This window comes from Microcebus murinus, chromosome 14, assembly GCF_040939455.1.
Source record: "Microcebus murinus isolate Inina chromosome 14, M.murinus_Inina_mat1.0, whole genome shotgun sequence".
Lineage (NCBI taxonomy): Eukaryota > Metazoa > Chordata > Mammalia > Primates > Cheirogaleidae > Microcebus > Microcebus murinus.
This window is the reverse complement of record NC_134117.1, coordinates 81,910,800-81,936,623: the sequence shown is the minus strand read 5'-3', so window position 1 is coordinate 81,936,623 and position 25,824 is coordinate 81,910,800. Positions and strand designations below refer to the sequence as shown.

The window sequence follows — 25,824 nt, the reverse complement described above, 5'->3', positions numbered from 1 at the left end:
CCCCTTCCCCTTCCTGCTCCTCTACTCCTGGTGCCCCTCCATCCAGGGGCCAGACCTTAAAGAGTCACCGCAAGAGAATCCTGGTCCCAAAGGAGCCTTCTGGGGGACCGGTGCTGAGAGAGGTTGTGGGCATGGCCCGCTGGGGCTCTGCCCGACCCAGGGCTGAGAGATGCCACCTCCCAGCTCTGGGTCCCTGCAGGAAGTGTTGGCAAGCACAGGGCCAGTCCCCCAAAGGCCCAGGTGCAGGGAGCCCAGGCCAAGCAGCCTGTGGAAGAAGCCACTTGCCGTGCCACCCCGGGAACAGGACTGCAGGCCCCGGCCCTTCCCACCTCCTCCTCCTCCTCCTCCTCCCCCCCCCGCGCCCCGCCCCCGGACATGGCACAGGGCTCAGAGACACCTCAGACTCTTGCTACCCAAGGTGCGAAGGGCATCAGTTGCTCCTCCAACCCCCCCCGCCCAGCAGACCACGTTGTCCAGCCAGCCCCCGGGCCTCCCTGGGGTGCCCAGCACAAAAGTGCAGACACCCACCGGACCCTCAGTCTCAGCTTTCGGATGTTTTTGCCACTCTAAGGACCCGCAGGCCCGCTGGGCCTTCGGGCAGGACAGAGAGCCCCGGGATCCGACGTGGAGAGCTGCGTGTACGTACGTCCCCATCAGGAGGCGGTCCCCACCTCCGCGGCTCTCCCCTCGCGGGGAGCGGCAGCCCCAGCCCGCAGCCGCAGGGCATCAGGGAAGACACCAGGCTGGGCCCCCCGCGGCACAGCGGGGGCACGTCCCCCGCACTCGACTTAGGGAAGGCTGCTGGAGACTGCTGCGGCCACCCTGCTGCCGGGTTTCTGGAGGGCTTCCTGGAAGCAGCCTCCACACCAAGCCCTTGGAAGGCCCAGGCGACGGAGGAGCCGGTCAGGCAGGGGCCGAGGACGGTGAGAGGCCGGGCGGGAAGGAGCATGTCAGGCAGGGGCAGAGGACGGTGACAGGCCGGGCAGGGAGGAGCCGGTCAGGCGGGGGCCCAGGACAGTGACGGGCCTGGCCGGGGAGGAGTGCGTCAGGCAGGGGCAGAGGAGACGGGCTGGGTAAGGGGTAGAGTGACAGTTAGGGCACAATTCACAATCGCAAAGACGTGGAAGCGACCCGAGTGCCCATCCATCCAGGAGTGCATTAATAAAATGTGGCGCGTGGACACCACGGAGTGCCATTCGGCTGTGAGGAGCAGCGGTGAGAGGGCGCCTCTCGTGTTCTCCTGGCCAGAGCTGGAACCCGTTCCAGTAAGCCAGGTATCCCAAGAATGGACACACGAGCACCACGTGAGCGCGCTCACCAGCAAATTGGTACGAACGGATGGACACCTAAGTGGACGGAGAGGAATCACCTTCATCGGGTGGGTGTCGGGCGGGTGGGGGGAGGCGATGGGCATCCACATCCATTAGGAATGGGGTGGGTGCGCACCGACTGGGGGATGGGCGCACTTGAAGCTCTGACCCCAGGGGGGAGGCTTGGAGAGGGCAACTGTACCCGACCTTAACACTGGTACCCCCACAATACGCTGGAACAACATGAGAGGTATATGAATGAGAACACAGGGGGGAGGGGTGCACGGGCAACACATGTCACCTGAATACTTGTACTCCCATCATCTGCTTGAAAAGAGAGAGAAAAGAAAATGCAATCATAGAGGTAAGAGACACTTTTTAAAAATCATGAATCCGAAGAGAAAAGTAAAAGGAGGCCTGTGGAGCAGGTCTGGGTGTGACTCCGGATCCCCCAACATCAGGTGCCACCACCAAAGATTCCTGCGTGGAGCCCATAGAACCCCCAAAAGCAACGGGACGAGTTCTGGTCACATACTCCCTCAAAATGACATCCTGGCCTTCTTCTGGAACTCCCTCCCCTCTCAGACTCTCAAGGTTTTCTCCAGCGTGTCTGTTCCCACAGAGCAGACCTTTGGTCTGAGACCTGACAGTCCAGATGCCACGCATGCTGCCGCGTGGCGGCGGTGTCGCGGCTTGGGACAAGAGGAGGCCCCACGGTGCGGGCTGAGGCGCCAGGCAGCGCGGCGGGCGCTGAGGGTTGGGGTCACCCCCACCCCGGGCCGCCGCCGCGCTCCCAGAAAGGGGACAGAACAAGAGGCAAAAAAAAAAAAAAAAAAAAAAAGAAGCAGCCTGTGGCCCCCGGTATTCCCAGGCAGTCTCCCATCCAAGTACTGACCGGGCCCGACCCTGCTTAGCTTCCGAGACCAGACGAGATCGGGGGCGTTCAGGGTGGTGTGGCCCTAGACGGCGGCGGAGGGCGCCCCTGCCCCGCTCAAGAAGCCGAGCCTCTCTGCGCTTTCCCCCCGCCGCCGCCGCCGCCGCCGCCGCCGCCGCCGCCGCCGCCTCCCGCCCCAGGCCCCGCGCCGGGCCGGGCCTGTTGAGCTCGCCGGCCGGGTCCCGTGGGCTCCCAGGGACGGGGGTGATGGGCGGGGCGGGGCGGGGGGCTGTCTCTCTATACACACACACACACACTCACACTCACTCACACTCACACAAGATGCGCCTCCACGGCTGGACTCGCCAAGGTGGAGCCCTCCCAGCCCCCCTCGTCTCCTCGCCCGGCCTCCTTCACCTACCCGCTGCCCACCCCCAGCGCGTCGCCGCCGCTGACGCTGACTGCGCACGCGCGCGCCCTTTGACCCCAGCCAGGGGCCGCCCTCCCCCACAACCCCTTTCAGCTGTGCCCCCCCTCGCCCTGTGGGTGGGCTGCCGCCTATTCCCCCGGGCCAGGGCTGGGGCACAGCGCAAGGGGGAGGGGAGCCAGTGTATGGGGCGTCTCTCTCTGGGGATGTGTCCCATGGGTGGGGTGGGGTGGCGTGGTTTGTGGGGCGCTGAAGAAATCAGTCCCCTCCATCTCCTACCTCTGGAAAACGCCCAAGCCCCTGGAGAACCGCCGGCACCGCTTCGTGGGGGCCGGGACCCTCCTCTGTGTCCTCCTGTGGCCCGGTCCAAGGGGCCTGGGCCTGGCCGGGGCTGCATTGGACCCCGACCACCCTGGCGTGTGGACTCGCTAAAAATCGGCCATTTGATATTGGATTCCAGCTTCATTGAGGTCATTTCACTAATGAGTGCACCGGAAAGAGTTTCCTAATCCATCTGTGAGGGTGGCAACTGAAAGAGAATTTGAAAGCTGACAGAATAGGCGAGGGAAGGCATAGGAGATTTCCACACCCAGCAAGGAAGCCTTTCCCGAAATGGAAGAAAGAAACGAGCAAACAGAGACACCGGTAGCCCGCCCGGAAAAGAGTCTGCCCCCGAGAGAAAGCACCCTGACCAGGTTCACCCGTGGGTGGGTGGCGAGCTAGCGGCGTTCAGAAGAGCGAGGCCCGCAGTCTGTGCGGAAGACACCTGCACTCGGGTGTGTGTGGCGGCCCGATTCACAAGCAGCTCTAGATGTTAAACCAAGGAGAAGCCAGGGAGTTCCCAAGGCCCCAGGTGTCCTCAGCCCACGACTGGCTGCTGTGGGAATGCGAAGCCCGGCTCCTTGTCTCAGAGCGGGGTTCCCAGGAGGATCAGGCTGAAGCTGGGACTTGGCCTCAAAGTGTCCCCTCGCATGGCCACCCCCTTCCCCTTCCTGCTCCTCTACTCCTGGTGCCCCTCCATCCAGGGGCCAGACCTTAAAGAGTCACCGCAAGAGAATCCTGGTCCCAAAGGAGCCTTCTGGGGGACCGGTGCTGAGAGAGGTTGTGGGCATGGCCCGCTGGGGCTCTGCCCGACCCAGGGCTGAGAGATGCCACCTCCCAGCTCTGGGTCCCTGCAGGAAGTGTTGGCAAGCACAGGGCCAGTCCCCCAAAGGCCCAGGTACAGGGAGCCCAGGCCAAGCAGCCTGTGGAAGAAGCCACTTGCCGTGCCACCCCGGGAACAGGACTGCAGGCCCCGGCCCTTCCCACCTCCTCCTCCTCCTCCTCCTCCCCCCCCCGCGCCCCCCCCGGACATGGCACAGGGCTCAGAGACACCTCAGACTCTTGCTACCCAAGGTGCAAAGGGCATCAGTTGCTCCTCCAAACCCCCCCCCCGCCCAGCAGACCACGTTGTCCAGCCAGCCCCCGGGCCTCCCTGGGGTGCCCAGCACAAAAGTGCAGACACCCACCGGACCCTCAGTCTCAGCTTTCGGATGTTTTTGCCACTCTAAGGACCCGCAGGCCCGCTGGGCCTTCGGGCAGGACAGAGAGCCCCGGGATCCGACGTGGAGAGCTGCGTGTACGTACGTCCCCATCAGGAGGCGGTCCCCACCTCCGCGGCTCTCCCCTCGCGGGGAGCGGCAGCCCCAGCCGGCAGCCGCAGGGCCTCAGGGAAGACACCAGGCTGGGCCCCCCGCGGCACAGCGAGGGCACGTCCCCCGCACTCGACTTAGGGAAGGCTGCTGGAGACTGCTGCGGCCACCCTGCTGCCGGGTTTCTGGAGGGCTTCCTGGAAGCAGCCTCCACACCAAGCCCTTGGAAGGCCCAGGCGACGGAGGAGCCGGTCAGGCAGGGGCCGAGGACGGTGAGAGGCCGGGCGGGAAGGAGCATGTCAGGCAGGGGCAGAGGACGGTGACAGGCCGGGCGGGGAGGAGCCGGTCAGGCGGGGGCCCAGGACAGTGACGGGCCTGGCCGGGGAGGAGTGCGTCAGGCAGGGGCAGAGGAGACGGGCTGGGTAAGGGGTAGAGTGACAGTTAGGGCACAATTCACAATCGCAAAGACGTGGAAGCGACCCGAGTGCCCATCCATCCAGGAGTGCATTAATAAAATGTGGCGCGTGGACACCACGGAGTGCCATTCGGCTGTGAGGAGCAGCGGTGAGAGGGCGCCTCTCGTGTTCTCCTGGCCAGAGCTGGAACCCGTTCCAGTAAGCCAGGTATCCCAAGAATGGACACACGAGCACCACGTGAGCGCGCTCACCAGCAAATTGGTACGAACGGATGGACACCTAAGTGGACGGAGAGGAATCACCTTCATCGGGTGGGTGTCGGGCGGGTGGGGGGAGGCGATGGGCATCCACATCCATTAGGAATGGGGTGGGTGCGCACCGACTGGGGGATGGGCGCACTTGAAGCTCTGACCCCAGGGGGGAGGCTTGGAGAGGGCAACTGTACCCGACCTTAACACTGGTACCCCCACAATACGCTGGAACAACATGAGAGGTATATGAATGAGAACACAGGGGGGAGGGGTGCACGGGCAACACATGTCACCTGAATACTTGTACTCCCATCATCTGCTTGAAAAGAGAGAGAAAAGAAAATGCAATCATAGAGGTAAGAGACACTTTTTAAAAATCATGAATCCGAAGAGAAAAGTAAAAGGAGGCCTGTGGAGCAGGTCTGGGTGTGACTCCGGATCCCCCAACATCAGGTGCCACCACCAAAGATTCCTGCGTGGAGCCCATAGAACCCCCAAAAGCAACGGGACGAGTTCTGGTCACATACTCCCTCAAAATGACATCCTGGCCTTCTTCTGGAACTCCCTCCCCTCTCAGACTCTCAAGGTTTTCTCCAGCGTGTCTGTTCCCACAGAGCAGACCTTTGGTCTGAGACCTGACAGTCCAGATGCCACGCATGCTGCCGCGTGGCGGCGGTGTCGCGGCTTGGGACAAGAGGAGGCCCCACGGTGCGGGCTGAGGCGCCAGGCAGCGCGGCGGGCGCTGAGGGTTGGGGTCACCCCCACCCCGGGCCGCCGCCGCGCTCCCAGAAAGGGGACAGAACAAGAGGCAAAAAAAAAAAAAAAAAAAAAAAGAAGCAGCCTGTGGCCCCCGGTATTCCCAGGCAGTCTCCCATCCAAGTACTGACCGGGCCCGACCCTGCTTAGCTTCCGAGACCAGACGAGATCGGGGGCGTTCAGGGTGGTGTGGCCCTAGACGGCGGCGGAGGGCGCCCCTGCCCCGCTCAAGAAGCCGAGCCTCTCTGCGCTTTCCCGCCGCCGCCGCCGCCGCCTCCCGCCCCAGGCCCCGCGCCAGGCCGGGCCTGTTGAGTTCGCCGGCCGGGTCCCGTGGGCTCCCAGGGACGGGGGTGATGGGCGGGGCGGGGCGGGGGGCTGTCTCTCTATACACACACACACACACTCACACTCACTCACACTCACACAAGATGCGCCTCCACGGCTGGACTCGCCAAGGTGGAGCCCTCCCAGCCCCCCTTGTCTCCTCGCCTGGCCTCCTTCACCTACCCGCTGCCCACCCCCAGCGCGTCGCCGCCGCTGACGCTGACTGCGCACGCGCGCGCCCTTTGACCCCAGCCAGGGGCCGCCCTCCCCCACAACCCCTTTCAGCTGTGCCCCCCCTCGCCCTGTGGGTGGGCTGCCGCCTATTCCCCCGGGCCAGGGCTGGGGCACAGCGCAAGGGGGAGGGGAGCCAGTGTATGGGGCGTCTCTCTCTGGGGATGTGTCCCATGGGTGGGGTGGGGTGGCGTGGTTTGTGGGGCGCTGAAGAAATCAGTCCCCTCCATCTCCTACCTCTGGAAAACGCCCAAGCCCGTGGAGAACCGCCGGCACCGCTTCGTGGGGGCCGGGACCCTCCTCTGTGTCCTCCTGTGGCCCGGTCCAAGGGGCCTGGGCCTGGCCGGGGCTGCATTGGACCCCGACCACCCTGGCGTGTGGACTCGCTAAAAATCGGCCATTAGATATTGGATTCCAGCTTCATTGAGGTCATTTCACTAATGAGTGCACCGGAAAGAGTTTCCTAATCCATCTGTGAGGGTGGCAACTGAAAGAGAATTTGAAAGCTGACAGAATAGGCGAGGGAAGGCATAGGAGATTTCCACACCCAGCAAGGAAGCCTTTCCCGAAATGGAAGAAAGAAACGAGCAAACAGAGACACCGGTAGCCCGCCCGGAAAAGAGTCTGCCCCCGAGAGAAAGCACCCTGACCAGGTTCACCCGTGGGTGGGTGGCGAGCTAGCGGCGTTCAGAAGAGCGAGGCCCGCAGTCTGTGCGGAAGACACCTGCGCTCGGGTGTGTGTGGCGGCCCGATTCACAAGCAGCTCTAGATGTTAAACCAAGGAGAAGCCAGGGAGTTCCCAAGGCCCCAGGTGTCCTCAGCCCACGACTGGCTGCTGTGGGAATGCGAAGCCCGGCTCCTTGTCTCAGAGCGGGGTTCCCAGGAGGATCAGGCTGAAGCTGGGACTTGGCCTCAAAGTGTCCCCTCGCATGGCCACCCCCTTCCCCTTCCTGCTCCTCTACTCCTGGTGCCCCTCCATCCAGGGGCCAGACCTTAAAGAGTCACCGCAAGAGAATCCTGGTCCCAAAGGAGCCTTCTGGGGGACCGGTGCTGAGAGAGGTTGTGGGCATGGCCCGCTGGGGCTCTGCCCGACCCAGGGCTGAGAGATGCCACCTCCCAGCTCTGGGTCCCTGCAGGAAGTGTTGGCAAGCACAGGGCCAGTCCCCCAAAGGCCCAGGTGCAGGGAGCCCAGGCCAAGCAGCCTGTGGAAGAAGCCACTTGCCGTGCCACCCCGGGAACAGGACTGCAGGCCCCGGCCCTTCCCACCTCCTCCTCCTCCTCCTCCTCCCCCCCCCGCGCCCCGCCCCCGGACATGGCACAGGGCTCAGAGACACCTCAGACTCTTGCTACCCAAGGTGCGAAGGGCATCAGTTGCTCCTCCAACCCCCCCCGCCCAGCAGACCACGTTGTCCAGCCAGCCCCCGGGCCTCCCTGGGGTGCCCAGCACAAAAGTGCAGACACCCACCGGACCCTCAGTCTCAGCTTTCGGATGTTTTTGCCACTCTAAGGACCCGCAGGCCCGCTGGGCCTTCGGGCAGGACAGAGAGCCCCGGGATCCGACGTGGAGAGCTGCGTGTACGTACGTCCCCATCAGGAGGCGGTCCCCACCTCCGCGGCTCTCCCCTCGCGGGGAGCGGCAGCCCCAGCCCGCAGCCGCAGGGCATCAGGGAAGACACCAGGCTGGGCCCCCCGCGGCACAGCGGGGGCACGTCCCCCGCACTCGACTTAGGGAAGGCTGCTGGAGACTGCTGCGGCCACCCTGCTGCCGGGTTTCTGGAGGGCTTCCTGGAAGCAGCCTCCACACCAAGCCCTTGGAAGGCCCAGGCGACGGAGGAGCCGGTCAGGCAGGGGCCGAGGACGGTGAGAGGCCGGGCGGGAAGGAGCATGTCAGGCAGGGGCAGAGGACGGTGACAGGCCGGGCGGGGAGGAGCCGGTCAGGCGGGGGCCCAGGACAGTGACGGGCCTGGCCGGGGAGGAGTGCGTCAGGCAGGGGCAGAGGAGACGGGCTGGGTAAGGGGTAGAGTGACAGTTAGGGCACAATTCACAATCGCAAAGACGTGGAAGCGACCCGAGTGCCCATCCATCCAGGAGTGCATTAATAAAATGTGGCGCGTGGACACCACGGAGTGCCATTCGGCTGTGAGGAGCAGCGGTGAGAGGGCGCCTCTCGTGTTCTCCTGGCCAGAGCTGGAACCCGTTCCAGTAAGCCAGGTATCCCAAGAATGGACACACGAGCACCACGTGAGCGCGCTCACCAGCAAATTGGTACGAACGGATGGACACCTAAGTGGACGGAGAGGAATCACCTTCATCGGGTGGGTGTCGGGCGGGTGGGGGGAGGCGATGGGCATCCACATCCATTAGGAATGGGGTGGGTGCGCACCGACTGGGGGATGGGCGCACTTGAAGCTCTGACCCCAGGGGGGAGGCTTGGAGAGGGCAACTGTACCCGACCTTAACACTGGTACCCCCACAATACGCTGGAACAACATGAGAGGTATATGAATGAGAACACAGGGGGGAGGGGTGCACGGGCAACACATGTCACCTGAATACTTGTACTCCCATCATCTGCTTGAAAAGAGAGAGAAAAGAAAATGCAATCATAGAGGTAAGAGACACTTTTTAAAAATCATGAATCCGAAGAGAAAAGTAAAAGGAGGCCTGTGGAGCAGGTCTGGGTGTGACTCCGGATCCCCCAACATCAGGTGCCACCACCAAAGATTCCTGCGTGGAGCCCATAGAACCCCCAAAAGCAACGGGACGAGTTCTGGTCACATACTCCCTCAAAATGACATCCTGGCCTTCTTCTGGAACTCCCTCCCCTCTCAGACTCTCAAGGTTTTCTCCAGCGTGTCTGTTCCCACAGAGCAGACCTTTGGTCTGAGACCTGACAGTCCAGATGCCACGCATGCTGCCGCGTGGCGGCGGTGTCGCGGCTTGGGACAAGAGGAGGCCCCACGGTGCGGGCTGAGGCGCCAGGCAGCGCGGCGGGCGCTGAGGGTTGGGGTCACCCCCACCCCGGGCCGCCGCCGCGCTCCCAGAAAGGGGACAGAACAAGAGGCAAAAAAAAAAAAAAAAAAAAAAAGAAGCAGCCTGTGGCCCCCGGTATTCCCAGGCAGTCTCCCATCCAAGTACTGACCGGGCCCGACCCTGCTTAGCTTCCGAGACCAGACGAGATCGGGGGCGTTCAGGGTGGTGTGGCCCTAGACGGCGGCGGAGGGCGCCCCTGCCCCGCTCAAGAAGCCGAGCCTCTCTGCGCTTTCCCCCCGCCGCCGCCGCCGCCGCCGCCGCCGCCGCCGCCGCCGCCTCCCGCCCCAGGCCCCGCGCCGGGCCGGGCCTGTTGAGCTCGCCGGCCGGGTCCCGTGGGCTCCCAGGGACGGGGGTGATGGGCGGGGCGGGGCGGGGGGCTGTCTCTCTATACACACACACACACACTCACACTCACTCACACTCACACAAGATGCGCCTCCACGGCTGGACTCGCCAAGGTGGAGCCCTCCCAGCCCCCCTCGTCTCCTCGCCCGGCCTCCTTCACCTACCCGCTGCCCACCCCCAGCGCGTCGCCGCCGCTGACGCTGACTGCGCACGCGCGCGCCCTTTGACCCCAGCCAGGGGCCGCCCTCCCCCACAACCCCTTTCAGCTGTGCCCCCCCTCGCCCTGTGGGTGGGCTGCCGCCTATTCCCCCGGGCCAGGGCTGGGGCACAGCGCAAGGGGGAGGGGAGCCAGTGTATGGGGCGTCTCTCTCTGGGGATGTGTCCCATGGGTGGGGTGGGGTGGCGTGGTTTGTGGGGCGCTGAAGAAATCAGTCCCCTCCATCTCCTACCTCTGGAAAACGCCCAAGCCCCTGGAGAACCGCCGGCACCGCTTCGTGGGGGCCGGGACCCTCCTCTGTGTCCTCCTGTGGCCCGGTCCAAGGGGCCTGGGCCTGGCCGGGGCTGCATTGGACCCCGACCACCCTGGCGTGTGGACTCGCTAAAAATCGGCCATTTGATATTGGATTCCAGCTTCATTGAGGTCATTTCACTAATGAGTGCACCGGAAAGAGTTTCCTAATCCATCTGTGAGGGTGGCAACTGAAAGAGAATTTGAAAGCTGACAGAATAGGCGAGGGAAGGCATAGGAGATTTCCACACCCAGCAAGGAAGCCTTTCCCGAAATGGAAGAAAGAAACGAGCAAACAGAGACACCGGTAGCCCGCCCGGAAAAGAGTCTGCCCCCGAGAGAAAGCACCCTGACCAGGTTCACCCGTGGGTGGGTGGCGAGCTAGCGGCGTTCAGAAGAGCGAGGCCCGCAGTCTGTGCGGAAGACACCTGCACTCGGGTGTGTGTGGCGGCCCGATTCACAAGCAGCTCTAGATGTTAAACCAAGGAGAAGCCAGGGAGTTCCCAAGGCCCCAGGTGTCCTCAGCCCACGACTGGCTGCTGTGGGAATGCGAAGCCCGGCTCCTTGTCTCAGAGCGGGGTTCCCAGGAGGATCAGGCTGAAGCTGGGACTTGGCCTCAAAGTGTCCCCTCGCATGGCCACCCCCTTCCCCTTCCTGCTCCTCTACTCCTGGTGCCCCTCCATCCAGGGGCCAGACCTTAAAGAGTCACCGCAAGAGAATCCTGGTCCCAAAGGAGCCTTCTGGGGGACCGGTGCTGAGAGAGGTTGTGGGCATGGCCCGCTGGGGCTCTGCCCGACCCAGGGCTGAGAGATGCCACCTCCCAGCTCTGGGTCCCTGCAGGAAGTGTTGGCAAGCACAGGGCCAGTCCCCCAAAGGCCCAGGTACAGGGAGCCCAGGCCAAGCAGCCTGTGGAAGAAGCCACTTGCCGTGCCACCCCGGGAACAGGACTGCAGGCCCCGGCCCTTCCCACCTCCTCCTCCTCCTCCTCCTCCCCCCCCCGCGCCCCCCCCGGACATGGCACAGGGCTCAGAGACACCTCAGACTCTTGCTACCCAAGGTGCAAAGGGCATCAGTTGCTCCTCCAAACCCCCCCCCCGCCCAGCAGACCACGTTGTCCAGCCAGCCCCCGGGCCTCCCTGGGGTGCCCAGCACAAAAGTGCAGACACCCACCGGACCCTCAGTCTCAGCTTTCGGATGTTTTTGCCACTCTAAGGACCCGCAGGCCCGCTGGGCCTTCGGGCAGGACAGAGAGCCCCGGGATCCGACGTGGAGAGCTGCGTGTACGTACGTCCCCATCAGGAGGCGGTCCCCACCTCCGCGGCTCTCCCCTCGCGGGGAGCGGCAGCCCCAGCCGGCAGCCGCAGGGCCTCAGGGAAGACACCAGGCTGGGCCCCCCGCGGCACAGCGAGGGCACGTCCCCCGCACTCGACTTAGGGAAGGCTGCTGGAGACTGCTGCGGCCACCCTGCTGCCGGGTTTCTGGAGGGCTTCCTGGAAGCAGCCTCCACACCAAGCCCTTGGAAGGCCCAGGCGACGGAGGAGCCGGTCAGGCAGGGGCCGAGGACGGTGAGAGGCCGGGCGGGAAGGAGCATGTCAGGCAGGGGCAGAGGACGGTGACAGGCCGGGCGGGGAGGAGCCGGTCAGGCGGGGGCCCAGGACAGTGACGGGCCTGGCCGGGGAGGAGTGCGTCAGGCAGGGGCAGAGGAGACGGGCTGGGTAAGGGGTAGAGTGACAGTTAGGGCACAATTCACAATCGCAAAGACGTGGAAGCGACCCGAGTGCCCATCCATCCAGGAGTGCATTAATAAAATGTGGCGCGTGGACACCACGGAGTGCCATTCGGCTGTGAGGAGCAGCGGTGAGAGGGCGCCTCTCGTGTTCTCCTGGCCAGAGCTGGAACCCGTTCCAGTAAGCCAGGTATCCCAAGAATGGACACACGAGCACCACGTGAGCGCGCACACCAGCAAATTGGTACGAACGGATGGACACCTAAGTGGACGGAGAGGAATCACCTTCATCGGGTGGGTGTCGGGCGGGTGGGGGGAGGCGATGGGCATCCACATCCATTAGGAATGGGGTGGGTGCGCACCGACTGGGGGATGGGCGCACTTGAAGCTCTGACCCCAGGGGGGAGGCTTGGAGAGGGCAACTGTACCCGACCTTAACACTGGTACCCCCACAATACGCTGGAACAACATGAGAGGTATATGAATGAGAACACAGGGGGGAGGGGTGCACGGGCAACACATGTCACCTGAATACTTGTACTCCCATCATCTGCTTGAAAAGAGAGAGAAAAGAAAATGCAATCATAGAGGTAAGAGACACTTTTTAAAAATCATGAATCCGAAGAGAAAAGTAAAAGGAGGCCTGTGGAGCAGGTCTGGGTGTGACTCCGGATCCCCCAACATCAGGTGCCACCACCAAAGATTCCTGCGTGGAGCCCATAGAACCCCCAAAAGCAACGGGACGAGTTCTGGTCACATACTCCCTCAAAATGACATCCTGGCCTTCTTCTGGAACTCCCTCCCCTCTCAGACTCTCAAGGTTTTCTCCAGCGTGTCTGTTCCCACAGAGCAGACCTTTGGTCTGAGACCTGACAGTCCAGATGCCACGCATGCTGCCGCGTGGCGGCGGTGTCGCGGCTTGGGACAAGAGGAGGCCCCACGGTGCGGGCTGAGGCGCCAGGCAGCGCGGCGGGCGCTGAGGGTTGGGGTCACCCCCACCCCGGGCCGCCGCCGCGCTCCCAGAAAGGGGACAGAACAAGAGGCAAAAAAAAAAAAAAAAAAAAAAAGAAGCAGCCTGTGGCCCCCGGTATTCCCAGGCAGTCTCCCATCCAAGTACTGACCGGGCCCGACCCTGCTTAGCTTCCGAGACCAGACGAGATCGGGGGCGTTCAGGGTGGTGTGGCCCTAGACGGCGGCGGAGGGCGCCCCTGCCCCGCTCAAGAAGCCGAGCCTCTCTGCGCTTTCCCCCCGCCGCCGCCGCCGCCGCCGCCGCCGCCGCCGCCGCCGCCTCCCGCCCCAGGCCCCGCGCCGGGCCGGGCCTGTTGAGCTCGCCGGCCGGGTCCCGTGGGCTCCCAGGGACGGGGGTGATGGGCGGGGCGGGGCGGGGGGCTGTCTCTCTATACACACACACACACACTCACACTCACTCACACTCACACAAGATGCGCCTCCACGGCTGGACTCGCCAAGGTGGAGCCCTCCCAGCCCCCCTCGTCTCCTCGCCCGGCCTCCTTCACCTACCCGCTGCCCACCCCCAGCGCGTCGCCGCCGCTGACGCTGACTGCGCACGCGCGCGCCCTTTGACCCCAGCCAGGGGCCGCCCTCCCCCACAACCCCTTTCAGCTGTGCCCCCCCTCGCCCTGTGGGTGGGCTGCCGCCTATTCCCCCGGGCCAGGGCTGGGGCACAGCGCAAGGGGGAGGGGAGCCAGTGTATGGGGCGTCTCTCTCTGGGGATGTGTCCCATGGGTGGGGTGGGGTGGCGTGGTTTGTGGGGCGCTGAAGAAATCAGTCCCCTCCATCTCCTACCTCTGGAAAACGCCCAAGCCCCTGGAGAACCGCCGGCACCGCTTCGTGGGGGCCGGGACCCTCCTCTGTGTCCTCCTGTGGCCCGGTCCAAGGGGCCTGGGCCTGGCCGGGGCTGCATTGGACCCCGACCACCCTGGCGTGTGGACTCGCTAAAAATCGGCCATTTGATATTGGATTCCAGCTTCATTGAGGTCATTTCACTAATGAGTGCACCGGAAAGAGTTTCCTAATCCATCTGTGAGGGTGGCAACTGAAAGAGAATTTGAAAGCTGACAGAATAGGCGAGGGAAGGCATAGGAGATTTCCACACCCAGCAAGGAAGCCTTTCCCGAAATGGAAGAAAGAAACGAGCAAACAGAGACACCGGTAGCCCGCCCGGAAAAGAGTCTGCCCCCGAGAGAAAGCACCCTGACCAGGTTCACCCGTGGGTGGGTGGCGAGCTAGCGGCGTTCAGAAGAGCGAGGCCCGCAGTCTGTGCGGAAGACACCTGCACTCGGGTGTGTGTGGCGGCCCGATTCACAAGCAGCTCTAGATGTTAAACCAAGGAGAAGCCAGGGAGTTCCCAAGGCCCCAGGTGTCCTCAGCCCACGACTGGCTGCTGTGGGAATGCGAAGCCCGGCTCCTTGTCTCAGAGCGGGGTTCCCAGGAGGATCAGGCTGAAGCTGGGACTTGGCTTCAAAGTGTCCCCTCGCATGGCCACCCCCTTCCCCTTCCTGCTCCTCTACTCCTGGTGCCCCTCCATCCAGGGGCCAGACCTTAAAGAGTCACCGCAAGAGAATCCTGGTCCCAAAGGAGCCTTCTGGGGGACCGGTGCTGAGAGAGGTTGTGGGCATGGCCCGCTGGGGCTCTGCCCGACCCAGGGCTGAGAGATGCCACCTCCCAGCTCTGGGTCCCTGCAGGAAGTGTTGGCAAGCACAGGGCCAGTCCCCCAAAGGCCCAGGTGCAGGGAGCCCAGGCCAAGCAGCCTGTGGAAGAAGCCACTTGCCGTGCCACCCCGGGAACAGGACTGCAGGCCCCGGCCCTTCCCACCTCCTCCTCCTCCTCCTCCTCCCCCCCCCCGCGCCCCCCCCCGGACATGGCACAGGGCTCAGAGACACCTCAGACTCTTGCTACCCAAGGTGCGAAGGGCATCAGTTGCTCCTCCAACCCCCCCCCCGCCCAGCAGACCACGTTGTCCAGCCAGCCCCCGGGCCTCCCTGGGGTGCCCAGCACAAAAGTGCAGACACCCACCGGACCCTCAGTCTCAGCTTTCGGATGTTTTTGCCACTCTAAGGACCCGCAGGCCCGCTGGGCCTTCGGGCAGGACAGAGAGCCCCGGGATCCGACGTGGAGAGCTGCGTGTACGTACGTCCCCATCAGGAGGCGGTCCCCACCTCCGCGGCTCTCCCCTCGCGGGGAGCGGCAGCCCCAGCCGGCAGCCGCAGGGCATCAGGGAAGACACCAGGCTGGGCCCCCCGCGGCACAGCGGGGGCACGTCCCCCGCACTCGACTTAGGGAAGGCTGCTGGAGACTGCTGCGGCCACCCTGCTGCCGGGTTTCTGGAGGGCTTCCTGGAAGCAGCCTCCACACCAAGCCCTTGGAAGGCCCAGGCGACGGAGGAGCCGGTCAGGCAGGGGCCGAGGACGGTGAGAGGCCGGGCGGGAAGGAGCATGTCAGGCAGGGGCAGAGGACGGTGACAGGCCGGGCGGGGAGGAGCCGGTCAGGCGGGGGCCCAGGACAGTGACGGGCCTGGCCGGGGAGGAGTGCGTCAGGCAGGGGCAGAGGAGACGGGCTGGGTAAGGGGTAGAGTGACAGTTAGGGCACAATTCACAATCGCAAAGACGTGGAAGCGACCCGAGTGCCCATCCATCCAGGAGTGCATTAATAAAATGTGGCGCGTTGACACCACGGAGTGCCATTCGGCTGTGAGGAGCAGCGGTGAGAGGGCGCCTCTCGTGTTCTCCTGGCCAGAGCTGGAACCCGTTCCAGTAAGCCAGGTATCCCAAGAATGGACACACGAGCACCACGTGAGCGCGCTCACCAGCAAATTGGTACGAACGGATGGACACCTAAGTGGACGGAGAGGAATCACCTTCATCGGGTGGGTGTCGGGCGGGTGGGGGGAGGCGATGGGCATCCACATCCATTAGGAATGGGGTGGGTGCGCACCGACTGGGGGATGGGCGCACTTGAAGCTCTGACCCCAGGGGGGAGGCTTGGAGAGGGCAACTGTACCCGACCTTAACACTGGTACCCCCACAATACGCTGGAACAACATGAGAGGTATATGAATGAGAACACAGGGGGGAGGGGTGCACGGGCAACACATGTCACCTGAATACTTGTACTCCCATCATCTGCTTGAAAAGAGAGAGAAAAGAAAATGCAATCATAGAGGTAAGAGACACTTTTTAAAAATCATGAATCCGAAGAGAAAAGTAAAAGGAGGCCTGTGGAGCAGGTCTGGGTGTGACTCCGGATCCCCCAACATCAGGTGCCACCACCAAAGATTCCTGCGTGGAGCCCATAGAACCCCCAAAAGCAACGGGACGAGTTCTGGTCACATACTCCCTCAAAATGACATCCTGGCCTTCTTCTGGAACTCCCTCCCCTCTCAGACTCTCAAGGTTTTCTCCAGCGTGTCTGTTCCCACAGAGCAGACCTTTGGTCTGAGACCTGACAGTCCAGATGCCACGCATGCTGCCGCGTGGCGGCGGTGTCGCGGCTTGGGACAAGAGGAGGCCCCACGGTGCGGGCTGAGGCGCCAGGCAGCGCGGCGGGCGCTGAGGGTTGGGGTCACCCCCACCCCGGGCCGCCGCCGCGCTCCCAGAAAGGGGACAGAACAAGAGGCAAAAAAAAAAAAAAAAAAAAAAGAAGCAGCCTGTGGCCCCCGGTATTCCCAGGCAGTCTCCCATCCAAGTACTGACCGGGCCCGACCCTGCTTAGCTTCCGAGACCAGACGAGATCGGGGGCGTTCAGGGTGGTGTGGCCCTAGACGGCGGCGGAGGGCGCCCCTGCCCCGCTCAAGAAGCCGAGCCTCTCTGCGCTTTCCCGCCGCCGCCGCCGCCGCCTCCCGCCCCAGGCCCCGCGCCAGGCCGGGCCTGTTGAGTTCGCCGGCCGGGTCCCGTGGGCTCCCAGGGACGGGGGTGATGGGCGGGGCGGGGCGGGGGGCTGTCTCTCTATACACACACACACACACTCACACTCACTCACACTCACACAAGATGCGCCTCCACGGCTGGACTCGCCAAGGTGGAGCCCTCCCAGCCCCCCTTGTCTCCTCGCCTGGCCTCCTTCACCTACCCGCTGCCCACCCCCAGCGCGTCGCCGCCGCTGACGCTGACTGCGCACGCGCGCGCCCTTTGACCCCAGCCAGGGGCCGCCCTCCCCCACAACCCCTTTCAGCTGTGCCCCCCCTCGCCCTGTGGGTGGGCTGCCGCCTATTCCCCCGGGCCAGGGCTGGGGCACAGCGCAAGGGGGAGGGGAGCCAGTGTATGGGGCGTCTCTCTCTGGGGATGTGTCCCATGGGTGGGGTGGGGTGGCGTGGTTTGTGGGGCGCTGAAGAAATCAGTCCCCTCCATCTCCTACCTCTGGAAAACGCCCAAGCCCGTGGAGAACCGCCGGCACCGCTTCGTGGGGGCCGGGACCCTCCTCTGTGTCCTCCTGTGGCCCGGTCCAAGGGGCCTGGGCCTGGCCGGGGCTGCATTGGACCCCGACCACCCTGGCGTGTGGACTCGCTAAAAATCGGCCATTAGATATTGGATTCCAGCTTCATTGAGGTCATTTCACTAATGAGTGCACCGGAAAGAGTTTCCTAATCCATCTGTGAGGGTGGCAACTGAAAGAGAATTTGAAAGCTGACAGAATAGGCGAGGGAAGGCATAGGAGATTTCCACACCCAGCAAGGAAGCCTTTCCCGAAATGGAAGAAAGAAACGAGCAAACAGAGACACCGGTAGCCCGCCCGGAAAAGAGTCTGCCCCCGAGAGAAAGCACCCTGACCAGGTTCACCCGTGGGTGGGTGGCGAGCTAGCGGCGTTCAGAAGAGCGAGGCCCGCAGTCTGTGCGGAAGACACCTGCGCTCGGGTGTGTGTGGCGGCCCGATTCACAAGCAGCTCTAGATGTTAAACCAAGGAGAAGCCAGGGAGTTCCCAAGGCCCCAGGTGTCCTCAGCCCACGACTGGCTGCTGTGGGAATGCGAAGCCCGGCTCCTTGTCTCAGAGCGGGGTTCCCAGGAGGATCAGGCTGAAGCTGGGACTTGGCCTCAAAGTGTCCCCTCGCATGGCCACCCCCTTCCCCTTCCTGCTCCTCTACTCCTGGTGCCCCTCCATCCAGGGGCCAGACCTTAAAGAGTCACCGCAAGAGAATCCTGGTCCCAAAGGAGCCTTCTGGGGGACCGGTGCTGAGAGAGGTTGTGGGCATGGCCCGCTGGGGCTCTGCCCGACCCAGGGCTGAGAGATGCCACCTCCCAGCTCTGGGTCCCTGCAGGAAGTGTTGGCAAGCACAGGGCCAGTCCCCCAAAGGCCCAGGTGCAGGGAGCCCAGGCCAAGCAGCCTGTGGAAGAAGCCACTTGCCGTGCCACCCCGGGAACAGGACTGCAGGCCCCGGCCCTTCCCACCTCCTCCTCCTCCTCCTCCTCCCCCCCCCGCGCCCCGCCCCCGGACATGGCACAGGGCTCAGAGACACCTCAGACTCTTGCTACCCAAGGTGCGAAGGGCATCAGTTGCTCCTCCAACCCCCCCCGCCCAGCAGACCACGTTGTCCAGCCAGCCCCCGGGCCTCCCTGGGGTGCCCAGCACAAAAGTGCAGACACCCACCGGACCCTCAGTCTCAGCTTTCGGATGTTTTTGCCACTCTAAGGACCCGCAGGCCCGCTGGGCCTTCGGGCAGGACAGAGAGCCCCGGGATCCGACGTGGAGAGCTGCGTGTACGTACGTCCCCATCAGGAGGCGGTCCCCACCTCCGCGGCTCTCCCCTCGCGGGGAGCGGCAGCCCCAGCCCGCAGCCGCAGGGCATCAGGGAAGACACCAGGCTGGGCCCCCCGCGGCACAGCGGGGGCACGTCCCCCGCACTCGACTTAGGGAAGGCTGCTGGAGACTGCTGCGGCCACCCTGCTGCCGGGTTTCTGGAGGGCTTCCTGGAAGCAGCCTCCACACCAAGCCCTTGGAAGGCCCAGGCGACGGAGGAGCCGGTCAGGCAGGGGCCGAGGACGGTGAGAGGCCGGGCGGGAAGGAGCATGTCAGGCAGGGGCAGAGGACGGTGACAGGCCGGGCAGGGAGGAGCCGGTCAGGCGGGGGCCCAGGACAGTGACGGGCCTGGCCGGGGAGGAGTGCGTCAGGCAGGGGCAGAGGAGACGGGCTGGGTAAGGGGTAGAGTGACAGTTAGGGCACAATTCACAATCGCAAAGACGTGGAAGCGACCCGAGTGCCCATCCATCCAGGAGTGCATTAATAAAATGTGGCGCGTGGACACCACGGAGTGCCATTCGGCTGTGAGGAGCAGCGGTGAGAGGGCGCCTCTCGTGTTCTCCTGGCCAGAGCTGGAACCCGTTCCAGTAAGCCAGGTATCCCAAGAATGGACACACGAGCACCACGTGAGCGCGCTCACCAGCAAATTGGTACGAACGGATGGACACCTAAGTGGACGGAGAGGAATCACCTTCATCGGGTGGGTGTCGGGCGGGTGGGGGGAGGCGATGGGCATCCACATCCATTAGGAATGGGGTGGGTGCGCACCGACTGGGGGATGGGCGCACTTGAAGCTCTGACCCCAGGGGGGAGGCTTGGAGAGGGCAACTGTACCCGACCTTAACACTGGTACCCCCACAATACGCTGGAACAACATGAGAGGTATATGAATGAGAACACAGGGGGGAGGGGTGCACGGGCAACACATGTCACCTGAATACTTGTACTCCCATCATCTGCTTGAAAAGAGAGAGAAAAGAAAATGCAATCATAGAGGTAAGAGACACTTTTTAAAAATCATGAATCCGAAGAGAAAAGTAAAAGGAGGCCTGTGGAGCAGGTCTGGGTGTGACTCCGGATCCCCCAACATCAGGTGCCACCACCAAAGATTCCTGCGTGGAGCCCATAGAACCCCCAAAAGCAACGGGACGAGTTCTGGTCACATACTCCCTCAAAATGACATCCTGGCCTTCTTCTGGAACTCCCTCCCCTCTCAGACTCTCAAGGTTTTCTCCAGCGTGTCTGTTCCCACAGAGCAGACCTTTGGTCTGAGACCTGACAGTCCAGATGCCACGCATGCTGCCGCGTGGCGGCGGTGTCGCGGCTTGGGACAAGAGGAGGCCCCACGGTGCGGGCTGAGGCGCCAGGCAGCGCGGCGGGCGCTGAGGGTTGGGGTCACCCCCACCCCGGGCCGCCGCCGCGCTCCCAGAAAGGGGACAGAACAAGAGGCAAAAAAAAAAAAAAAAAAAAAAAGAAGCAGCCTGTGGCCCCCGGTATTCCCAGGCAGTCTCCCATCCAAGTACTGACCGGGCCCGACCCTGCTTAGCTTCCGAGACCAGACGAGATCGGGGGCGTTCAGGGTGGTGTGGCCCTAGACGGCGGCGGAGGGCGCCCCTGCCCCGCTCAAGAAGCCGAGCCTCTCTGCGCTTTCCCCCCGCCGCCGCCGCCGCCGCCGCCGCCGCCGCCGCCGCCGCCTCCCGCCCCAGGCCCCGCGCCGGGCCGGGCCTGTTGAGCTCGCCGGCCGGGTCCCGTGGGCTCCCAGGGACGGGGGTGATGGGCGGGGCGGGGCGGGGGGCTGTCTCTCTATACACACACACACACACTCACACTCACTCACACTCACACAAGATGCGCCTCCACGGCTGGACTCGCCAAGGTGGAGCCCTCCCAGCCCCCCTCGTCTCCTCGCCCGGCCTCCTTCACCTACCCGCTGCCCACCCCCAGCGCGTCGCCGCCGCTGACGCTGACTGCGCACGCGCGCGCCCTTTGACCCCAGCCAGGGGCCGCCCTCCCCCACAACCCCTTTCAGCTGTGCCCCCCCTCGCCCTGTGGGTGGGCTGCCGCCTATTCCCCCGGGCCAGGGCTGGGGCACAGCGCAAGGGGGAGGGGAGCCAGTGTATGGGGCGTCTCTCTCTGGGGATGTGTCCCATGGGTGGGGTGGGGTGGCGTGGTTTGTGGGGCGCTGAAGAAATCAGTCCCCTCCATCTCCTACCTCTGGAAAACGCCCAAGCCCCTGGAGAACCGCCGGCACCGCTTCGTGGGGGCCGGGACCCTCCTCTGTGTCCTCCTGTGGCCCGGTCCAAGGGGCCTGGGCCTGGCCGGGGCTGCATTGGACCCCGACCACCCTGGCGTGTGGACTCGCTAAAAATCGGCCATTTGATATTGGATTCCAGCTTCATTGAGGTCATTTCACTAATGAGTGCACCGGAAAGAGTTTCCTAATCCATCTGTGAGGGTGGCAACTGAAAGAGAATTTGAAAGCTGACAGAATAGGCGAGGGAAGGCATAGGAGATTTCCACACCCAGCAAGGAAGCCTTTCCCGAAATGGAAGAAAGAAACGAGCAAACAGAGACACCGGTAGCCCGCCCGGAAAAGAGTCTGCCCCCGAGAGAAAGCACCCTGACCAGGTTCACCCGTGGGTGGGTGGCGAGCTAGCGGCGTTCAGAAGAGCGAGGCCCGCAGTCTGTGCGGAAGACACCTGCACTCGGGTGTGTGTGGCGGCCCGATTCACAAGCAGCTCTAGATGTTAAACCAAGGAGAAGCCAGGGAGTTCCCAAGGCCCCAGGTGTCCTCAGCCCACGACTGGCTGCTGTGGGAATGCGAAGCCCGGCTCCTTGTCTCAGAGCGGGGTTCCCAGGAGGATCAGGCTGAAGCTGGGACTTGGCCTCAAAGTGTCCCCTCGCATGGCCACCCCCTTCCCCTTCCTGCTCCTCTACTCCTGGTGCCCCTCCATCCAGGGGCCAGACCTTAAAGAGTCACCGCAAGAGAATCCTGGTCCCAAAGGAGCCTTCTGGGGGACCGGTGCTGAGAGAGGTTGTGGGCATGGCCCGCTGGGGCTCTGCCCGACCCAGGGCTGAGAGATGCCACCTCCCAGCTCTGGGTCCCTGCAGGAAGTGTTGGCAAGCACAGGGCCAGTCCCCCAAAGGCCCAGGTACAGGGAGCCCAGGCCAAGCAGCCTGTGGAAGAAGCCACTTGCCGTGCCACCCCGGGAACAGGACTGCAGGCCCCGGCCCTTCCCACCTCCTCCTCCTCCTCCTCCTCCCCCCCCCGCGCCCCCCCCGGACATGGCACAGGGCTCAGAGACACCTCAGACTCTTGCTACCCAAGGTGCAAAGGGCATCAGTTGCTCCTCCAAACCCCCCCCCCGCCCAGCAGACCACGTTGTCCAGCCAGCCCCCGGGCCTCCCTGGGGTGCCCAGCACAAAAGTGCAGACACCCACCGGACCCTCAGTCTCAGCTTTCGGATGTTTTTGCCACTCTAAGGACCCGCAGGCCCGCTGGGCCTTCGGGCAGGACAGAGAGCCCCGGGATCCGACGTGGAGAGCTGCGTGTACGTACGTCCCCATCAGGAGGCGGTCCCCACCTCCGCGGCTCTCCCCTCGCGGGGAGCGGCAGCCCCAGCCGGCAGCCGCAGGGCCTCAGGGAAGACACCAGGCTGGGCCCCCCGCGGCACAGCGAGGGCACGTCCCCCGCACTCGACTTAGGGAAGGCTGCTGGAGACTGCTGCGGCCACCCTGCTGCCGGGTTTCTGGAGGGCTTCCTGGAAGCAGCCTCCACACCAAGCCCTTGGAAGGCCCAGGCGACGGAGGAGCCGGTCAGGCAGGGGCCGAGGACGGTGAGAGGCCGGGCGGGAAGGAGCATGTCAGGCAGGGGCAGAGGACGGTGACAGGCCGGGCGGGGAGGAGCCGGTCAGGCGGGGGCCCAGGACAGTGACGGGCCTGGCCGGGGAGGAGTGCGTCAGGCAGGGGCAGAGGAGACGGGCTGGGTAAGGGGTAGAGTGACAGTTAGGGCACAATTCACAATCGCAAAGACGTGGAAGCGACCCGAGTGCCCATCCATCCAGGAGTGCATTAATAAAATGTGGCGCGTGGACACCACGGAGTGCCATTCGGCTGTGAGGAGCAGCGGTGAGAGGGCGCCTCTCGTGTTCTCCTGGCCAGAGCTGGAACCCGTTCCAGTAAGCCAGGTATCCCAAGAATGGACACACGAGCACCACGTGAGCGCGCTCACCAGCAAATTGGTACGAACGGATGGACACCTAAGTGGACGGAGAGGAATCACCTTCATCGGGTGGGTGTCGGGCGGGTGGGGGGAGGCGATGGGCATCCACATCCATTAGGAATGGGGTGGGTGCGCACCGACTGGGGGATGGGCGCACTTGAAGCTCTGACCCCAGGGGGGAGGCTTGGAGAGGGCAACTGTACCCGACCTTAACACTGGTACCCCCACAATACGCTGGAACAACATGAGAGGTATATGAATGAGAACACAGGGGGGAGGGGTGCACGGGCAACACATGTCACCTGAATACTTGTACTCCCATCATCTGCTTGAAAAGAGAGAGAAAAGAAAATGCAATCATAGAGGTAAGAGACACTTTTTAAAAATCATGAATCCGAAGAGAAAAGTAAAAGGAGGCCTGTGGAGCAGGTCTGGGTGTGACTCCGGATCCCCCAACATCAGGTGCCACCACCAAAGATTCCTGCGTGGAGCCCATAGAACCCCCAAAAGCAACGGGACGAGTTCTGGTCACATACTCCCTCAAAATGACATCCTGGCCTTCTTCTGGAACTCCCTCCCCTCTCAGACTCTCAAGGTTTTCTCCAGCGTGTCTGTTCCCACAGAGCAGACCTTTGGTCTGAGACCTGACAGTCCAGATGCCACGCATGCTGCCGCGTGGCGGCGGTGTCGCGGCTTGGGACAAGAGGAGGCCCCACGGTGCGGGCTGAGGCGCCAGGCAGCGCGGCGGGCGCTGAGGGTTGGGGTCACCCCCACCCCGGGCCGCCGCCGCGCTCCCAGAAAGGGGACAGAACAAGAGGCAAAAAAAAAAAAAAAAAAAAAAAGAAGCAGCCTGTGGCCCCCGGTATTCCCAGGCAGTCTCCCATCCAAGTACTGACCGGGCCCGACCCTGCTTAGCTTCCGAGACCAGACGAGATCGGGGGCGTTCAGGGTGGTGTGGCCCTAGACGGCGGCGGAGGGCGCCCCTGCCCCGCTCAAGAAGCCGAGCCTCTCTGCGCTTTCCCCCCGCCGCCGCCGCCGCCGCCGCCGCCGCCGCCGCCGCCGCCTCCCGCCCCAGGCCCCGCGCCGGGCCGGGCCTGTTGAGCTCGCCGGCCGGGTCCCGTGGGCTCCCAGGGACGGGGGTGATGGGCGGGGCGGGGCGGGGGGCTGTCTCTCTATACACACACACACACACTCACACTCACTCACACTCACACAAGATGCGCCTCCACGGCTGGACTCGCCAAGGTGGAGCCCTCCCAGCCCCCCTCGTCTCCTCGCCCGGCCTCCTTCACCTACCCGCTGCCCACCCCCAGCGCGTCGCCGCCGCTGACGCTGACTGCGCACGCGCGCGCCCTTTGACCCCAGCCAGGGGCCGCCCTCCCCCACAACCCCTTTCAGCTGTGCCCCCCCTCGCCCTGTGGGTGGGCTGCCGCCTATTCCCCCGGGCCAGGGCTGGGGCACAGCGCAAGGGGGAGGGGAGCCAGTGTATGGGGCGTCTCTCTCTGGGGATGTGTCCCATGGGTGGGGTGGGGTGGCGTGGTTTGTGGGGCGCTGAAGAAATCAGTCCCCTCCATCTCCTACCTCTGGAAAACGCCCAAGCCCCTGGAGAACCGCCGGCACCGCTTCGTGGGGGCCGGGACCCTCCTCTGTGTCCTCCTGTGGCCCGGTCCAAGGGGCCTGGGCCTGGCCGGGGCTGCATTGGACCCCGACCACCCTGGCGTGTGGACTCGCTAAAAATCGGCCATTTGATATTGGATTCCAGCTTCATTGAGGTCATTTCACTAATGAGTGCACCGGAAAGAGTTTCCTAATCCATCTGTGAGGGTGGCAACTGAAAGAGAATTTGAAAGCTGACAGAATAGGCGAGGGAAGGCATAGGAGATTTCCACACCCAGCAAGGAAGCCTTTCCCGAAATGGAAGAAAGAAACGAGCAAACAGAGACACCGGTAGCCCGCCCGGAAAAGAGTCTGCCCCCGAGAGAAAGCACCCTGACCAGGTTCACCCGTGGGTGGGTGGCGAGCTAGCGGCGTTCAGAAGAGCGAGGCCCGCAGTCTGTGCGGAAGACACCTGCACTCGGGTGTGTGTGGCGGCCCGATTCACAAGCAGCTCTAGATGTTAAACCAAGGAGAAGCCAGGGAGTTCCCAAGGCCCCAGGTGTCCTCAGCCCACGACTGGCTGCTGTGGGAATGCGAAGCCCGGCTCCTTGTCTCAGAGCGGGGTTCCCAGGAGGATCAGGCTGAAGCTGGGACTTGGCCTCAAAGTGTCCCCTCGCATGGCCACCCCCTTCCCCTTCCTGCTCCTCTACTCCTGGTGCCCCTCCATCCAGGGGCCAGACCTTAAAGAGTCACCGCAAGAGAATCCTGGTCCCAAAGGAGCCTTCTGGGGGACCGGTGCTGAGAGAGGTTGTGGGCATGGCCCGCTGGGGCTCTGCCCGACCCAGGGCTGAGAGATGCCACCTCCCAGCTCTGGGTCCCTGCAGGAAGTGTTGGCAAGCACAGGGCCAGTCCCCCAAAGGCCCAGGTACAGGGAGCCCAGGCCAAGCAGCCTGTGGAAGAAGCCACTTGCCGTGCCACCCCGGGAACAGGACTGCAGGCCCCGGCCCTTCCCACCTCCTCCTCCTCCTCCTCCTCCCCCCCCCGCGCCCCCCCCGGACATGGCACAGGGCTCAGAGACACCTCAGACTCTTGCTACCCAAGGTGCAAAGGGCATCAGTTGCTCCTCCAAACCCCCCCCCCGCCCAGCAGACCACGTTGTCCAGCCAGCCCCCGGGCCTCCCTGGGGTGCCCAGCACAAAAGTGCAGACACCCACCGGACCCTCAGTCTCAGCTTTCGGATGTTTTTGCCACTCTAAGGACCCGCAGGCCCGCTGGGCCTTCGGGCAGGACAGAGAGCCCCGGGATCCGACGTGGAGAGCTGCGTGTACGTACGTCCCCATCAGGAGGCGGTCCCCACCTCCGCGGCTCTCCCCTCGCGGGGAGCGGCAGCCCCAGCCGGCAGCCGCAGGGCCTCAGGGAAGAC

General features: G+C 64.0%; 7 pseudogenes; all 7 read right to left on the bottom strand.

Moving 5' to 3' along the window:
- Positions 1-2,156: 2,156 nt before the first annotated feature.
- Positions 2,157-2,275, bottom strand: LOC142876199 (uncharacterized; annotated as a pseudogene).
- Positions 2,276-5,747: 3,472 nt separating this feature from the next.
- On the bottom strand, positions 5,748-5,866 carry LOC142876198 (uncharacterized; annotated as a pseudogene).
- A 3,447-nt stretch (positions 5,867-9,313) lies between these two features.
- Positions 9,314-9,432, bottom strand: LOC142876197 (uncharacterized; annotated as a pseudogene).
- A 3,472-nt stretch (positions 9,433-12,904) lies between these two features.
- LOC142876195 (uncharacterized) lies at positions 12,905-13,023 on the bottom strand (annotated as a pseudogene).
- Positions 13,024-16,495: 3,472 nt separating this feature from the next.
- On the bottom strand, positions 16,496-16,614 carry LOC142876194 (uncharacterized; annotated as a pseudogene).
- Positions 16,615-20,061: 3,447 nt separating this feature from the next.
- Positions 20,062-20,180, bottom strand: LOC142876193 (uncharacterized; annotated as a pseudogene).
- A 3,472-nt stretch (positions 20,181-23,652) lies between these two features.
- LOC142876192 (uncharacterized) lies at positions 23,653-23,771 on the bottom strand (annotated as a pseudogene).
- Between the last annotated feature and the right edge of the window lie 2,053 nt (positions 23,772-25,824).